Source organism: Felis catus, chromosome B4 (assembly GCF_018350175.1).
Source record: "Felis catus isolate Fca126 chromosome B4, F.catus_Fca126_mat1.0, whole genome shotgun sequence".
NCBI classification, from domain to species: domain Eukaryota; kingdom Metazoa; phylum Chordata; class Mammalia; order Carnivora; family Felidae; genus Felis; species Felis catus.
The window spans coordinates 40,162,141-40,177,169 of NC_058374.1; the positions used below are offsets into that span (position 1 = coordinate 40,162,141).

Genomic DNA, 15,029 nt, shown 5'->3' on the forward strand with positions numbered 1-15,029 from the left:
GAGGTGAAGCCTCCGCCCCTCAGATTCCTGCAGCAATCTTGCTTGTGTTTCCCTCTGTCAGGGCCTGCCCACTGCTGGTTGTTAGCTGATTTAAGGGGTTGGTGTGGAAGGTCAATCGATGTCCTCAATGACATTTGATCCCTTAGGACTGATTTTCGGGAAAGGCACATTCTCTGCTAACAGGGCTGGCCCCCTCCTCTTAGACAACAGCCCTATATGGATTTTCTGCCCCACCAGAGGATTTGGAAGAAAGGGAGAAGACATGGGATGAACAAGCTTTCCTTTTTCAAACCAAGGGAAGCAGTGGTGAAGTTTCCCATGGTTGGGAACGACTGGCTTGGTGAATCATTACTGTTCTGGTTGGACATCATCAGATTGAATGGTTATGAGAAGGTTGAAGAGTCCTTTACAGTTGCCCCTTTATCTGCCCCATTGTCACCCACAAGGCCGAGGCTTCAACAGCTAAGTCAATATTCTTGGACCCTTGACACGGCGGAATGGAGGAGGTTTGGATCTGAACCAACCTTATCCTCATTCCTAGAAACTGTCAGTAAAGGGAGATCAGTCTAGGCTAGCTTCTCTATGGAAGAGATGGAAAACCTCCAACCATGGGAACTGGAAGGGGTCTGATCTATCATATAAATTGACTTTCTTATTTTATAAATAAAAAAAAAAGAGAGAAATCATGTGATTGAGCCAAGGCTACAGGGCTGTTATGGCTGTTATGGCTACTTCATTCCAGAGCTGTCTTTTTTTTAAATGTTTATATATTTTTGAGAGAGAGAGTGTGAGCAGGGAAGGGACAGAGAGAGAGGGAGACACAGAATCCAAAGCAGGCTCCAGCAACAAATGGTTGGGCTCTACCATTGGGATTAGGAATTTAGCCTTCATTGGAGGCCATGTGGGGAAAACTACAAAATTGCTACAGTAGATTCATGTAGCAGGTGCTCTGGATAAGGGAGGAAGGGTAACGAATTCTTCCTGGGAAAGGTGTCCAGAAAGTGGACATGTCAGCCAGCCTCGTAAGAGGAGTTGGAGTTTTCAGGATCAAAGAGAACATTCTCAATAGAAGGAATGATGTGAACAGAGGCACAGACCCTGAGAAAGGGATGATGTGTTCAAGGAACTGCAAGCTTGGGACACATGGCATAAGAGTGCACAGGCAAAGCTTGAAAATAGGTCAGACTCAGACTGACTGTGAAGAGCCATGACGCTGCTAGAAATTGGATTCATTCTAAAGGCAATGAAGGGAAGAACGTAAGAGTTTTAAAACAGAGGTACAACAGGCTCAGGTCCCATTTTGGAGGGATCTCTTTGGCTGAAGTGGGGCAGTAGTGGGAAAGAGACTAGGGGTGGTGACCCAGGTCCACTCTAGGCGGGACAGCTTGACAGATACAAAATAAAAAGCAGTAGGACTTTTTGGCCAGTTTCATTGCTGTTTTTAAATCCTCTGTCTGTGGGTGGGGTGAGTGTGAGGGGGCAAACCTCTTTCAAGGCACAGCCTTCAATGTGCTACAGTGGAAGGCTCCTATAGGAATCTGGGTAGAAGCGATTATAGTCACGTACTGAGCATGTGGCAGGAGCTTGTGGATGGACGGGCTGAGTCTGGGCTCTGCAATTCAGAGGTGGATTTGAAAAGAGCCTTTGTATTTGGCGTTTTGCTGCACCAGGCTCCAGAAAATTGTCCTCTGAGGGTTTCTCACTAGTGGAAAATGCACACACACATTGGGAAAGCAAGCAGCAGAAGTGGAATGGGCATGGTTGTCATCATCTCTCTGACCTCAGGGGACAATGTCACAAATTCCATCTCTTCAGGCCATGCTGGTCTTCCCTTGACCCTCTCCAGGAGCCTGAGAAGCTCCCCCTCAGCCTGCTGGGAGGCGGTGGTAAGGAACAGCATCTCTTTTGTTCCTGGAGCTTCCATCGTAAAATATTTAGGGCTGCCAGGAAATAGTCAAGGGGAGATGTTTGACAAACAGGCATTCCTCACTTTTCAGAGTCACTTGGACCTTCATTATTACATTCATTTGGGCTTCACTTGAAAAGCCATCAGAGGTCCAGGATGCTGCCCTCACTGTCTGCCCTCCAAGGAGGGCACCTACATTATTCATTGGCGGCCTCCCTGCATGAATGGCACAATGCTACTGCTTTCCTGGGCAGCAAAAGTGGGAACAGGGGCTCCTATGGAAGCCTGGAGGGGCAGAGGCCACCAGGAAAAGAGTTTTGGTTTGTTTCTAGATCAACCTATTTGTCAAAAACATTGATAATTCTATAATCATAAAGTCTAAAGCAAGGACTCCGTGTGTGGCTTCAGGAATTCCTTACTTGAAGCCATGGACATGTTCCTCATCATATTTTAGTGTCAATTTATCTAAGCTCTGGCATCTTTCTCTTGCAAAAAGAGCCACAGAAACACCTGGATATAGTAGATACTTGCTATTTTTGTTCATGTGTTTGTTTGGGGTCTTATCTGTTTGCTGTTGACCTGCTGCCTGACTTTGCACAAAGGACATCACCTCTCTGCTGTACCTCAGTTTCTTGAGAGGTATATTTCACAGAGTTACTATGAAAGTAACAAAAACAGGATGAATTGCACATAAAATGTCATGTCACAGGTAAATATGCAGGAGCCATTTTATTTATTTTTATGTATTTGTAGAAAACTGAAGTGATTTGTTAGATATCTAGTGATTCCTCTGTCTCAGGTCTGCCTTTATACATAGAACATGTCCAGCCTACATGGTTTTAGGCAGTGTCCATAAACAGTGGAAAATTTGCAGTTGTTTGGTTAATTTCAACAATGGAACTGACCTTGATTAACTTGACAGTACTCAAGTGAGCCAAAAACTTGCTTTCAGATCATAAGCCTTGCTTGGAAATTAGAGAAGACTGTAGTGAGGGATTTCTGCATGCGCTATAAACTGAGGCTCTGTTCCGGCACTTTTTATATGCTTGGCTTCAAATCAGAGTGGGAAGTTAAGCTTTCCAGTGGTTATTTACTTCAACCAGTAGTGAACCTAAGCCCACTGGGAGAATTCTCTCTGTGGTGTGAAATCAGAATTGAGAATTCTAAGTCTAGATTGGAAGGTAGTATGGTGCAGTGACAGAACATGGGCTTGGTGTCTTGGTATACTGGTTCCATGAGCCTAACTGTGCAATTTGGGGTGAATTATTTAACCTCATGGAGGCTGAGTTTTTTCATCTCTGAAATAGAGAAAATAATGTCTATCTCAAAGGATGGGTGGGTTTATTCATGAGATACCATATTTATTTTATTTTATTTTATTTTTAAATTTTTTAAATATTTATTTTTGAGAGAGACAGAGACAGAGCTTGAGCGAGGGAGGGGCAGAGATAGGGAGAGACAGAATCTGAAGCAGGCTCCAGGCTCCGAGCTGTCAGCACAGAGCCTGATGCAGGGCTTGAACTCATGAGCTGTGAGATCATGACCTGAGCCAAAGTCAGACGCCCAACTGACTGAGCCACCCAGGCACCCCAAGATACCATATTGAAAATGTCCTGGGGTGCTGGGGTGGTTCAGTGGGTTAATCATACAACTTTGGCTCAGGTCATGATCTCACTGTGAATTCGAGCCCCGCGTCGGGCTCTGTGTTAACAGCTCGGAGCCTGGAGCCTACTCTGGATTCTGTGTCTCTCCCTCTTTCTCTGCCTCTCTCTCTCAAAATAAATAAATAAATAAATAAATAAACATAAAAAAAATTAAAATGTCCTGAACACACCTAGTGATGAATGTAAAATGTAGCTATTACTATAATTAGGCCATAGAGCTTAGGTGTTGGTGGTTCTACAATTAATTGGGTTCAGTTAGCATTCTTTTGGTTATAAGAGACTAGAAATCTGGCTCAAATCTTCTTAATCGAAAAAGAAAATTTATTAACTCCTATAACGTCAGCTACAATTGGGCTTCAGTTGGCAAAACTACTGTAAAGCAACGTGAAACATGGAAGGGTGTAGGAGTTAAACGACTCCTCAGTAGGGCCACCAAATTTCGCAAATAAAAATGCCCATGCCTAGATAAATTTGATAAAACCCCCAACAGCTTAATTTATTGAAAAATGCTGAACATAGGGCATTTAGGGGGAGAAAAGCCAATAGAGGAAGCAGGACGAAAATCATTAAATACGGGACATATCCTGTATATACAGGATGCCTGGCAACTCTTCTCCTTAGGGTATTTATACCAATGAAATTCTACTCAGACCTGTAAGCAGTGCTTATAACTAGTGCCAGTACATTCAATTAATTTCATTCTCATATCAGTCAAATTAGCCAGCCCTTTGCTGGGAAAATTCACAATAATTCTAGGGTCCATAATATGTTACTTGAAAATGATAAAATTCTTCTGAAGAATTTTGTTTTAAAAAATAATAATATTGAGTTTTAGTTTCCGTGTGATCCAGGAGGTAAATTTTTTTCATCTGTCTCACTGTAATTTTGCTGTCCATGTTTGGTTTCGGATGGCAGTAAGATGGCTAATAACTCCAGGCACATATCCTCCTGCGTTTCAGTCTAGTAGAAAGAGTATTTCAGCCTGACAAAATCCATGATCTGATTTTCACTGGTCGGAATTCTACCTCCTTATCTTATTGGGGTGAATTATTAGGTCAGGGGACTGGCATGCTCTGATTGGACTTATTTGGGTCACATGCACACTCTTGGAGTCAAGGTTGGAGTTACCCAAAGCATGTGGACTGAGCATGAGGTCTGGAGATTGTTTGTCTGAAGGAAAAGTGGTACTCTGTAACAAGAAGAAGGGATAAAATGGATGCTGGGTAGTGAAAAAAAATCACTCCCCCAACCCCAAGCAAAAGGAACCAAAATAGCAAATGTCTACCACATCCAAGTGTTTCTGTGGCTCTATTACACGATAAAGATGTCATAATTGAGGTAAATTGACACTGAAATATGATAAGGAATGTGTCCATGACTTTAGGTAAGGAATTCCTGAATCCACACATAAATTCCTTGCTTCAAATTGTCAGATTATGGAGTTATCAATGCTTTTGCATACTTCTCTTTTACTTATTTTTCCCTTTTAAAAAAATTTTAATGTTTATTTAGTTTTGAGAGAGAGAGAGAGAGAGAGAGAGAGAGAGAGAGAGAATGAGGGGGGAGGGGCGTAGAGAGAGGGAGACACAGAATCTGAAGCAGCTCCAGGCTCTGAGCTGTCAGCACAGAGCCTGACATGAAGCTCAAACTCAGGAACCGTGAGATCCTGACACTGTTCCGAAGTCAGATGCTTAACCAACTGAGCCACTGAGGCACCCCTGCATACTTCTCTTTAAAAAGTTATGAGTACATGGGGTACCTGAGTAATTCAGTTGGTTAAGCATCTGACTCTCCATCTCAGCTCAGGGTCTTGATCTTAGGGTCGTGAGTTCAGGCCCTGTGTTGGGCTGTGCTGGGTGTGAAAGGTTACAAATACTTTTTTCAAAATTGTAATAGAATTATTGTTTTATTCTGATTATTAAGATAATACATGCATAAAGGGATGTAGAGCAAAGTAAAAATCACCAGTAGTCCCACAATACAGAGATAACTCCTGTCAATATTTTGGTATAATTATTCCAGATGTTTTTACGTATGTGTGTGAGGGATGGTGTCTTGTTAAAATTAGTAAAAAATAAAATCAAACTTAAAATTACTTTATTTCCTTTTAATTTTTTTAATGTTTATTTATTTTTGAGAGAGAGAGAGAGAAAGAGAGAGAGCCAGCAGGGGGGGTGCAGAGAGAGAGAGGGAGACACAGAATCCGAAGCAGCCTCCAGGCTGTCAACACAGAGCCCAAGGCGGGGGTCAGACTCATGGACCACGAGATCATGACCTGAGCCGAAGTCGGATGCTTAACAGACTGAGCCACCCAGGAGCCCCTATTACCCTTTTAAATTTAACAATACATTGTGGACATCTTTTCATACTAATAAATATAGATTTTAAAAATGACAACTTTAAAGCTGCATATATTTGAACAAAAGTACCAGGACTATTCAACCGCTCTTACATTAATTCCATTTTTTATGATTATAAGCAATACACTGGTGAAATATCCTTACTTGTACATGTATATTTATCTAATGATTTGAGAAAGACAGAGACAGGATGAGTAGGGGAGGGGCAGAGAGAGAGAGAAAATCCTAAGCAGGCTCCGCACTGTCAGTGCAGAGCCCAACGTGGGGTTGAACTCATGAACTGTGAGATCATGACCTGAGCTGAAACTAAGTGTCGGACGCTTAACCAACTAGGTCATCCAGGTGCCCCTGAATTTTTTTAATGTTTATTTTTGTAATAATTTTGATACAGAGCACAAGCAGGGGAGAGGCAGAGAGAGAGAGAGACAAAGAATCCCAAGCAGGCTCTGAGATGTCAATGTAGAGCCCAATGTGGGGCTCGAACCCACAAACTGTGAGATCATGAACTGAGCCGAAGTCGGAAGCTTAACCAACTAAGTCACCCAGGCGTCTCCATATGAATTATTAAAATGCCAGCCAGAATATCATGCCTGTGCTGGGTAGGGTTGCCAGATAAAACACAGGGTATTCAATTAATTTGAATTCTGGAGAAACAGTGGATAGTTTTTTATATAAGAATGTCCCAAATGGATAAGCTGGTCGTTTTTTGTTTGTTTTTGGTTTTGGTTTTGGTTGGCTTATTTCTTTTTTAGCTTAAAAAGAAGAAAAATCAAAGAGGAAAAAGAAAAGAAGAATGTCCCAAATATTGAAAAATCATCTGAAATTCAAATTTAACTTTTGATCGTATATTTTTACTTGCTCAATCTGACAACTCTAAAACTGGGTATAAATCTCTGTTCACAAATCCAGCAGGGGCTCTGCATCTCCATGAGCAGGCAGGGAACCCTGTGCCACAGGTCTGGACACCTTGATGTGCTTAGCACTCATTCCCTTCAAGGTCTGGCCACCTCCCAGGAAACAACCATCTAGTAGGATGTGAATCCTTGCTCTTTGTAACGCATGTAACGCATGTAATCCCCCATGTAACGCAGGAATCTCTGCTTCCCATATTGAGTTAGCCTCTAGGGCTGCTGTAATGACATATCACATGCTGGGTGGCTTAAACAACAGAAATTCATTTTCTTACACTTCTGGAGAGTAGAAGTAAGTCCATGATCAAGTGCCAGCAAGTTTGTTTTATGGTGAGATCTCTCTCCTGGTTTGCAAACTACTGCCTTCACACTGTGCTCTCATATGACCGACCCTCTGTTCACAGAGAAAGAGAGAGGGGGGCGGGGGAGTCAGAGTTTATTCCTCTTTCTAGGACACCAATCCTACAGGACCTGGGTCCCACCCCTATGACCTCATTTAAGTTTACATTAATTACTTCCTTGGGAGGCTCCGTCTCCACATACAGCTAGCTACACCAGGCATTAGGGCTTTAGCATATGGGTGCTGGGAGGACACAGATATTCAGTCCATAACACATATCCTTCAAGGTGTCCTCCTCTTATTACTGCTTTCAAAGACTCTCGAGCAATTCAGACTTTTGACAAACAAAATAAGCAACCTCTGCTTATGAACCAAAGAGCAAAATTTGTCATATGAACTCAAAGGATTAAGGAAGAACTCTATTGAAATATTTGTAGCCTTAATAAATTGAATATTTATTTATCAAAGCAGTGTATCTTCTACATAATGTTTTTTGGGGGCACACAAAAGCCGTTTTGTGGAAACATAAAATAGGCACCATATCACCATATCTCTATCTATCTATCTATCTATCTATCAGCTATCAGCTAACTATCATCTATCTATCTCTTTATATACTGGAAGGTATATTAATAAAGCAACGGTCATAGCTACCAGCTACGAGTGACTGTGCCTTATACGAATATTATCTTTAATCCTCACAGTGTGAGGCACCTTGAGTTATTGTTTTCATGTATTAGATGAGGCCACCGAATAAGTAACTGGGCTAAGACTGTCACACTCCAAGAACAATGTTTTTTTTTTTTTTTTTTCTATGTAGAAGGGCTATGTGTGATTTTAAGCATCTCTTTTATAGTTTTCTGTGGGCCCTTCTTGCTGGAGCAAGGTGAAAGAGAGCATATTTTTTTAGGATAAGAAAAAATTATTTCCATCTTGAAAAATGATAAGGGGTGGTTATAGAAATTAAGAGAGAAAACAGATAGAAGAAATCATTAGATCTGTATGAGAGTGTTTACGGCACTCAATCAACTGTGAATGTTCTAGCTGGGCTGTCGGGTATTAAATGGTATCTTGTTGAATCAGCATTTTGTTGGCAATTATAAGGTACACACGTTCTCTTAAAGGTACTGGTGAACACTAAAACCACGAGTGTCTCGACAGTTTCACTGTGGTTGTCTGAAGCATAAAATACAGCCCTAAACTTGTTGCATGCCTCTTCTCTACCTTTCTGGGAATATACAGGGCTTTGGTGATACACCCCAGAGGAGCAAAAAAATTTTAGCAAGCTCAAGGTTTCAAGAAATGCCAAATTCCACATCACTCAGAGAAATGACGGAGTGCTTGGGGAAGAGCTGTTGAGTCTAACTCTGTAAACAACAAATGTAGAGAAGAGATTGAGATAGTCAGCGGTTCACACTGGGCCCAGCAAGCAGCAAGATTGTCCAGATTCTGGTCCCAGCCTTCCCCTGCTGATGTGACATGGCCAAGCTTTGGGGAAGTCAGTCCATTTGGAGAGTGACCCTTAGTAGCTACCATTTCCAGAGACTGATTTTGGGGGCAAAGGAGGGGATTTTTTAAAAAAACACCTGCATGGGGAATTCTTTTTTTTTTTAATGTTTATTTATTTTTGAGAGAGAGAAGGAGAGAGGAGGTGTGTGCGCAACTGTGTGCACACAAGTTGGGGAGGGGCGAAGAGAGAGAGAGAGGGAGACAGAATTTGAAGCAGACTCCTCACTATCAGCACAGAGCCCAACACGGGGCTCAAACCCACAAACTGTGAGATCATGACCTGAACTGAAGTCGGATGCTTAAACAACTGAGCCACCCAGCCACCTCTGCATGGGGAATTCTTGAGTTTAGTATTGTTCAATTATATTAAATTTCAGGCATAAGAAATTTAGGACTCTCCATGACTATATTAGCTTGTGTCTGAAGGGAAGTTATTTTATTTTTTAATTTTTTTTTCAACGTTTATTTATTTTTGGGACAGAGAGACAGAGCATGAACGGGGGAGGGGCAGAGAGAGAGGGAGACACAGAATCGGAAACAGGCTCCAGGCTCTGAGCCATCAGCCCAGAGCCCGACGCGGGGCTCGAACTCATGGACCGCGAGATCGTGACCTGGCTGAAGTCGAACGCTTAACCGACTGCGCCACCCAGGCGCCCCTGAAGGGAAGTTATTTTAAAGGAAGGCAGTCTGATAGTCCTATTCTCTACAAGGAACTTTAAAGAATATTTGGTTTCTCATACAATTCTAAATGAGACAAAAGACAAAAGATTATTTTTTATTAATTTTGTTAACGTTTATTTATTTTTGAGAGACAGAACATGAGTGGGGAAGGAGCAGAGAAACAGAGAGAGACACAGAATCTGAAGTAGGCTCCAGATTCTGAGCTGTCAGCACAGAGCCCGACATGGGGCTTGAACCCACAAAGTACGAGATCATGACATGAGCTGAAGTCAGACCCTTAACTGACTGAGCCACCAGGTGCCCTGAGAGAGGGTTAATTTAAACTTGTTTTACTCAGCAAAGTGTTAAATTAGTATTGGATTATCAGATAGTCTCTATTTGCACAGGAACTATAAACTAGTGGTGTTCAACATTGTTTAAGTTTAGACACCCCCCATGCCCTGTCTTATGCTAGATTTAGAAGTTTGTGCACAGCTGACAAATGGTCATTCTCATGATGACTGCGTCAGCTAGCCAATGTCCCCATCTTCCTTGCACAGTAAAGAATGTGTAATGATTTGGCTACAGCACAAAGCATAGGTGTTAAACTTCATTGAGCTGAGACAAGATAAAAATCATCAGGGTTACCTAAAGTGCTGAATCTTTAGCTTTAATCAGATGTTTACTAGAATTCAGCCTTTTGAATCTGTATTGAATTGTGAGGGAAGATAACACATTTAAAGATCATATGTGAAGTGCTAGAAATGTATCCTGGATGATAATCTCTAAAAGGCAAGGTGTAAAGGCTTTTCTGATATGTAAGCTCTCCAGGATAGAAACCCCATAAAACATAATCTTTGCATATGTTATGTACATACACATTTTGAAAAATTATGTGTGAAGATGGAAATTGGAAAAATAGAGAGGAGTGAGTAGCAGGCCTTCCAAAAACTAACAAATAAATAAATAAATAGCATGCAGTCTCCAAGTTCTAGAATTTTAGGACAGAGATGAGACTGATGAATAAATGTTATTCAAACCCAAGTGATACATACTGATTGTTGCAGTAGTAAAAGATGGTGTTTCAACAGAGTCAATACATTGGTATTAAGTTTCTACTATGTACTAAGCAATGTATAATGATAAGTGAAACAGAGGATTTCCACCTTTAGTGGAGAGCCTGTGAGTGTGCGTGTGCCTGTGTGCCTGTGTGCCTGTGTGTGTGTGTGTGTGCGTGTGTGTGTGTGTTGATGGTGCAGTGGATGAAGATACTAATCCAGTATGCCTAAATATAAAACTCCAACTGTAACAAATGTTACCAAGTACAGCTATCCAGGTAGCTGTGCAATAAGACCTTAAAATAGGGGGATTTGACTTAATCACATTGTCGCTGATATTTGAGTGATGAGCAGAAGATTAAATAGGCAAAAGTTCTAGAAACAGCATACCGGGCAGCGTTAACAGCATGTGCAAAGGTCCTGTGGAAAAAAGATGATCAGCATGAGAGACTGAGGTGGCAAGGGAAAGGGTAAGCAAGTAAGGTGGAGGGTTAAGAGCTTTATCTTTAGCCAAGGAGCAATGGGACACTGTGGAATGTTTAAAGCAGGTGGTGATGGAGTGATGTGGTCAGATTTGTACTTGAAAATATCAGCCTGGCCACAGTGTAATAGGCTGGATGGACTGGATGGATGTAGGGGCCCATTGCTAAACTTCTGCAATGTCCAGGTGGAAGATGGCACTAGGGTAATTAGAGATGGAGGTGGAAGGTGAATGCATTGGAGATCCATGAGGGAGGTAAGAGCTTTGGGACATGTGGATGGATTAGAGGCACTGGTTAGAGAGAAAGAAGTGGATGAGAGGAAGAGGATGGCTTCTAAGATTAATAATACAAAAGGGTAGGGAATCCCATAGTCTCTTCCTTTTGGTATCAATATGAAATATGATTTGGGAATGTGTGTAGGACGTAAAAGCAGTGAACATACTTAAAAACCCTTTTAATTTTTATTAAAGTAATACATGTACATGCTTTAAAAAGCCAGATGATGCTATAAGGCTTCTGAGGAAAACCAGCAAGCCCTGCCTCTCTCTTTACCATGAATCCGAGTCCTGAGAGGCAACCACATTCAAGAATTTTAAAAGTTTGTTTCACATATTTACATTTATTTTTCTCAATAAATACTTACATGGCTATATCTTGAATTCTTTTTTTCATTTAACAAATATTTGTAAAGCTCCTGCTATGTGCCCATCACTGTTCTAGACATGGATACATTAGTGAACAAATCAGGGGTATGTGAAAATTTGCATGCCTGAAAATGCCTTCATTCAGTTCTTAGACTTGGTTAATGATTGTATGGATATAAAATTCCAGTATGGACATTGTGTTTCTTTGGAATTTTGAAGGTGTGGCTCCACTGTTTACAAATTTCCAATCTTGCTGTGAGAAGTCAATGCTTTTCTGATTTATTTGCATGTGACATTTTTTCCCTCTGGAAGTTGTTAACATGTTCTCTTTATCCCCAGTGTTTTTTAGTGATACGCTGTGTACCTTGGTATGCATGTATCGGGCCTCAGGCTACTTAGTAAAATAGAAGACCCCCATTACATTTGAATTTCAGATAAAGTAAGTACTTTTTGAAATATTTGGGCACATACTTTTTGTAAAAGATTACTCGCTGTTTATCTGAAATTCAAATTTAACCGAGTGTCCTTTTTTGTTTTTGTTTGTTTGTTGCTACATATAACAACCTTAGAACTTGGTCTTTTCAATCTGAAGACTCATGTCTTTCAGGTTAAGGAAATTTTCATGTATTATTTATTTTTCTTTAAGTTAAAATATGAGTCTAGGTTTAAAAAGATAAGTTATTTCAAAAGGCTCATAACCAAAATAGCAGTCTTTGCCCCCACTCCTCCGCATCCCTATCCTGTATTTCACAGAAGCAAATCTATTTCAACTCTTTAGGTGTTTATTTTAGATTTGCATTTCTTGACTGTATTTCTCAATAATGCACTTATATTCCCCTCCACAACCATTTTTTTTAATTTGAGAGAGAGAGATTGAGAGAGAGAGAGAGAGAGAGAGCGAGCACACAGGGAGAGGGGCAGAGAGAGAGAGAGAAAATCTTGGGCAGGCTTCACACCCAGTGCAGAGCCTGACATGGGGCTTGATCCCATGACCCTGGGATCATGACCTGAGCCAAAATCAAGAGTAGGAGGCTCAGCTGGCTGAGCCATCCAGGCCACTCTCCCCTTATTTTTTAAGTCTTGGAAAATTTGACTTGCTTTTACGGATGATAAGGATTTTTCTTTCTTACACGATCTCCATTACTCTGCACAAGGTAGACACACAACTTCTCAACCCTCTGTGGGATAAGTGGCATAATGTTTATTTGCTCAATATGCTCCTTTTCTTTATTATGACTGCAATATTATTTCTCCTTGAGCCAAGTGGTGTGCTGCAATGTAACTACATCTCCATTCTTGTGCTTTTTGTTTTCCTACGGAGCTACTAAATATCTTTTTTGTTGCTTAATTTTCTATACACCTGTCACAATCTGATGTCTAAAAGGAGAGTGGGTAGGGGCACCTGGGTGGCTCAGTCGGCTCAGGTCATGATCTCACGGTCCATGAGTTCGAGCCGCACGCGTTGGGCTCTGTGCTGACACCTCGGAGCCTGGAGCCTACTTCAGATTCTGTCTCCTCTTCTCTCTGCCCCTCCCCCATTTGTGTTCTGTCTCTCTCTGTCTCAAAAACAAATAAACATTTATTTTTAAAGGAGGGTGGGGCTCAGCAAACTTCCCACCAGCTATGTAGATATCCTCCTATTTATCTGCAGAGACACCAGGCTTTCACCTTTGTCTGGACTGCCTGGGGCCTTTCCACCCTCCTGCTCCTGTCTGGTGTAGGTCTGTTGCATGCCTTCTGTCCCATGACACCCCCTCATTTTCACCCGGGGATTCACTTCATGCCTCTGCGATGGTAGTCTCCTGATTGCATAGGTATAGTATTTTAGGCTGCGAATCATCTCCATTGTCTTCTAGCTTCTAGATTTGGTAGAATCTGATGCTGTCCCAGTTCCTAAATTTCATGTGCCGTGCCTTGATATAGGTATATTTTTATCCATTTTCATGGATTTTCAGTGGACTTTCTTGGCCTGGAAATGCCTGTTTTTCAATTTTTGAACATTTTCAAACTATGTCTTTGATGATTTTCTTCCATTCTGGTTTTGTCTGTTCTCTTTTTCCAGAACTCCTATTAACTGACTTTGGATCTCCTGACTGGTTCTTAAATTTCTTTACTCTAAGGACAACCACTCCTATGTGTTTCCTTTAATTTTATACTACACTCACAACACTACTGGCCACAAAATGTGTGTGTAGGGTTTCCCAATCCAAGCAGTTCTCAGATTCTATGGTCAGCATCTGGATGTCCTGTAATTCAACTCAATTCTGACACTCTCTACTTGGAGACAGTATCAGATTCCACAGGTTAAAGTTCAGTCCCACAGGACTGCCCTCTTCCCCATTTTAGACATCAGTAGAAAGTCCAGGGTGATACTGGTGATTCTAAAGACTGGCTATAAATTAGAGAGTATCCCCCTTTCTGGTTCAATTAATTTGTTAGAGCAGCTCACAGAACTCAGGAAAACCATTTACTTACTAGATTATCAACTTATTGTAAAAGGATATAACTCAGGACAGTCAGATGGAAGAGATACATAGGGCAAGATTGGGGAAAGGACCTCCATGCCCTCTCTGCAGGCGCCTTTCTTCTAACACCTCTACGTGATCACCAAGCTGGAGGTTCTCTGAACTGTGTCCTTTTGGGGTTTTCTGGGGGCTTCAGTACATAAGCAGTGATGGAGTACAACATTGGCCATTGGTGATCCATTTAACCTCCAGCCCTCCCTTCTCCCAGGAGGTCTGTGGGTGGTATAGAGGGAGGGGGAGGGGGGATGGAAAGTTCTAACCCTCTAATTCTGGTTGGTTCCCCTGGCAACCAGCCCCCATCCTTAGGGACTCTACAAAAGTTGCTGCAGTCATGTAAACTCAAGTGTGGTTCAAAGGGGCTTCTAAAGGATACCCATTTGACCTTTGTGGCTCTGAAGCTATTTCAGAAACTGAGGGCAAAACCAAATATTATAACAGTAGATGCCCCTATTATTCTAATCATTTAGGAAATTACATGGGATTTACCAGCTGTGATCCAGGAACCATCAACAAAGACCAAAATTTGTATTTCTTATGAATGACAGTATCACATTTACTTTACTCTTTTCTTTATACTTTTTGGGAGATTTCCTTTAATTTATCTTCTAGACCTATTTCAGTTTTATTTTGGCTATATTAAAAAGAAAATCAGACTAGAGATGGAGTCACTTGCCCTTGGGACAACCTCTCCAAGAGTGGAATTTTAAGCCAATTAATCTGGAATTTTCTGGTCCGCACCAACCAGGCAATCAATCTGTCAGCTGGACTCTCCTATCTTCAAAGGAAGATAAGGTAATCTTCATGATAAGGGCCCCTAGGGGAAAGGGACATTGCCTGAAACAATCCTTTTCTTTTCTTTTGAAAGCAATCTTTTTCTTTTCTTTTCTTTTCTTTTCTTTTCTTTTCTTTTCTTTTCTTTTCTTTTCTTTTCTTTTCTTCCTTTCCTTTCCTTTCCTTTCCTTTCCTTTCC

The 15,029-nt window shown here is 41.3% G+C and overlaps 1 protein-coding gene across 5 annotated transcripts in view; it reads left to right on the plus strand.

Annotated features, from left to right (window-relative positions):
- KCNA6 (potassium voltage-gated channel subfamily A member 6) overlaps nucleotides 1-15,029 on the plus strand; it is a 42,063-nt gene that overhangs the window by 22,455 nt on the left and 4,579 nt on the right. For 2 of the 5 annotated variants that reach the window (XM_045061284.1, XM_023256704.2), the window contains exon 2: nucleotides 14,805-14,851. The exons of the other annotated variants lie outside the window; for them this stretch is intronic. The gene's annotated coding sequence lies outside the window, so the exon portion shown is untranslated. The remainder of the gene's footprint in view (nucleotides 1-14,804; nucleotides 14,852-15,029) is intronic. 5 annotated transcript variants of the gene reach the window in all.